Source organism: Paroedura picta, chromosome 6 (genome assembly GCF_049243985.1).
Source record: "Paroedura picta isolate Pp20150507F chromosome 6, Ppicta_v3.0, whole genome shotgun sequence".
Lineage (NCBI taxonomy): Eukaryota > Metazoa > Chordata > Lepidosauria > Squamata > Gekkonidae > Paroedura > Paroedura picta.
In genome coordinates, this window is record NC_135374.1 from 53,056,736 (window position 1) to 53,060,406 (window position 3,671).

Here is a 3,671-nt window from a genome sequence, read left to right on the forward strand (position 1 = left end):
CTTGTCCACAGTAGTATACCTGATGGTCATCTGAATTAAATTCACCCATTCCTGTCCATTTTAGTTCACTGATTCCTAAAATGTCGATGTTCAGTCTTGTCATTTCTTGTTTGACCACGTCCAGCTTACCTTGATTCATGGATCTGACGTTCCAGGTTCCTATGGAATAAAAATCTTTACAGCATCGGACTGTCTTTTCGCCACCAGTTACTTCCACAACTGAGCGTCCTTTCGGCTTTGGCCCAGTCGCTTCATTCATTCTGGCGCTACTCGTACTAGCCGTCTGCTCATCCCCAGTAGCATATTGGACACCTTCCGACCTGAGGGGCTCATCTTCCGGCGTCATATCGTTATGCCTATTGGAACTGTCCATAGAGTTTTCATGGCAAAGATACTGGAGTGGTTTGCCATTTCCTTCTCCAGTGGATCACCTTTTGTCAGAGCTCTCAGCTATGACCTGTCCGTCTTGGGTGGCCCTGCACGGTATAGCTCATAGCTTCACTGAACTACGCAAGCCCCCTTGCCACAACAAGGCAGCGATCCTTGAAGGGGGCCGATCCTTGAAGGGGGCACCACGAGCTAGCTGGGCTGAAAATGGCGCTCTATAAATTTATAAATAAATAAATAAATAAATTCAATAAATAAATAAATAAATAAATAAATAAATAAATAAATAAATAAATAAATAAATAAATAAATAAATAAATAAATTCACCACGAGCTAGCTGGGCTGAAAATGGCGCTCTATAAATTTATAAATAAATAAATAAATAAATTCAAAATCTGCCCATAAGGACCAAGAGCCCACACATTCAAACCTATCCCAGTGTGGTCCCTACATATAAAAAGGTATTTCAGTTCACCCACTTTTAAAGCTGTTTCCACCTTCAGTACTGTCCACCTCAACAGTTTTCTCTCCTCCTGGGGTCTTGGATCTTCTTTACTGTATATTGGTTTACTCTTCATTGCCTCTAGAATCTGTACTACTACATAATTCCCCTAATAGCTTCTATCTGCTGAATCAGGCATCCCTTTCTCAAAGATTAGGTGTAATATAGCATTCACTGAAGCAGTTGGTGCAAGCTTAAATGGACTCCGGGAATGGTAGAGAACAGGAAGACCTGGAGGATCATTGTCCATGGGGTCGCAATAGGTCGGACACAACTTCACAATTAACAACAACAACAAGCGTTCTTTGGCTCTTTTACATTTTCTGCTAAATTAATCTCTCCTCAAATCTCCTCCAATAGACTGAAACTTGTAGGTAGGTATGTTTATGAAGGTTGCAGATGATTGATTGTTCTGGTGTTGACCTTTCCTTCTTAGATCTGTTTTCTGGTTGGGAAAATGAAAACAAAGCAAAAAACAAAACAAAACTTTCTTTTTCAATTAATTATTTTCCCCCTGAGTATTGTTCAAAGTTGGGACCCTAGTGTATTTATTTATTTGATTTCTAGACTGGCCCTCTCCACCAGTGTGCTTGGTTTACTTCTATAGGTAAACACTTTTATAAACACATTAAGACATCCTAAAAATTAAAAACTACTAAACAAAGTCCCATCCCCCACCCTTGCCAACTTCAGTCTGATATGCAGGAATTGGCTGCAGATGCCAGGTGTATGTCTTTGGAGCTGGGCATCACCAACAGATTAGCATCTGATGAACATGATGCCCCCTGGGGACATAGTGGGAGAGGCGATTCCTCAGATACTAGGAATGCAGGTCCAAAACCACATAGGGCACTGGGCAAGACCAACCCCTTGTACTTGATTTGGAACATGACTGGGAAAATGCAGCTGCTGGAGGGCAGGTCATCTATGTACCTTCCATGGGGTCCTCATAAGGATTTAAGCAGCATATTTTGTACCTGACACTTGCATAAAGACACTTAAAGGTAAAGGTATCCCCTGTGCAAGCACCGAGTCATGTCTGACCCTTGTCTGACCCTGACACCCTCTACCGTTTTCATGGCAGACTCAATACGGGGTGGTTTGCCAGTGCCTTCCCCAGTCATTACCATTTACCACCCAGCAAGCTGTGTACTCATTTTACAAACCTCAGAATGATGGAAGGCTGAGTCAACCTTGAGCTGGCTGCTGGGATTGAACTCCCAGCCTCATGGGCAGAGCTTCAGACTGCATGTCTGCTGCCTTACCATTCTGTGCCACAAAGAGACTTACAAATAATCTAATCTTATTGATGTATAAAGAGACTTACAATAATCCAATCTGGAAATGACTATTGCATGGATCATTGTAGTAAGGTCTTCCAGAACCAAGTAGGATGCTAATGGTTCTGACCGGCATAGATTGTAAAATGCCTGGTGAGCTACCTTTGTGATCTAGACCTCCACAGAAAGGGAGGCATCAAAGTTTACCCCCAAAGAGCCAGTTTGGTGTAGTGGTTAGGACTTCTAATCTGGCATGCCAGGTTCGATTCTGCACTCCCCCACATGCAACCAGCTGGGTGACCTTGGGCTCGCCACGGCACTGATAAAACTGTTCTGACCGGGCAGTGATATCAGCGCTCTCTCAGCCTCACCCACCCCACAGGGTGTCTGTTGTGGGGAGAGGAAAGGGAAGGCGACTGTAAGCCGCTTTGAGCCTCCTTCGGGTAGGGAAAAGCGGCATATAAGAACCAACCTTCTTCTTCTTCAAATTCCTGTCAGCGCATGAAGTTGTCAGTTGCACACCATTTAGGCAGGGAAGGCACACTTCCTCTCCTTGTCCCTTGTTTCCTATCCACAGGACCTCCATTTTAGAGGAATTAAGCTTCGGGTAGCTCCATCAGAGCCACCCAGTCACAACCTCTATACATCTGGCCAGTGAAACTTTAGGTGTGTCTAGCTTGCCATCTATGAATCGTGACATCCCAGCCCAAACATTGGATCAACTGTACAAAGGTGTGTGTGTGTACCGCTGACACCAGTGCCTATCCGCTTCCTTGCTGCTGGTGCTTCCTTGCTACCGTGCCTGCTGCCTCTCCACAGTTTCCTGCCACCTGCCACCTGCCATCTCCCTGCCACTTCCTCAGTGCCGCTGGTGCCACCTCCTCACCTGCTGCTGCTGGCAACTGGGTGCAGCAGTGGGCTGGGCAGGCCTCAGCAGCTGGTGGGGTGCGTGGGGCTATGAGGCAGCATATGTTCCTGACAGCCTGGTGTTGGGTGGGAGCTTCATGAGCTGGCCCAATCTGGATTGGCCCGTGGAGTAGAAGCAGTGTCCAGGCATGGCCTGGACACTGCTCCACCAAGAGACTGAGAGCAAGTGAGCTAGAGCACACAGGAATAAACTTGATCTTGGTTACGAGTGGCACATTCTTACAGTTAAGAATCTTTTCTAGCTACTTCATGGCTGTCCTTCCCTGTTGTGTTATATCATGTTTTACCTCCTTGAGCACAGCTGATGGTCAAGTGCTTTATGGTGCTAAAGCAGACAGGCTGCAGTACTTGCTACAAGGTACCTGTGAATACTGGGACAGGGTTCATCCCACTTGCACACAGCATCAGCATCGAGTCTTGTGTTCATCACAGCTGTGCTTGCTGCAACTATACATCTAAGTCACCCACTTCTTGTACAGCATATTCATCAAAGGAGTGCAGGATGATGTGCTAATAACTAGAGGTTTCATTTCTGGAGATATCAAAAATAAATCTAGAATCCCTTGCTTATCTT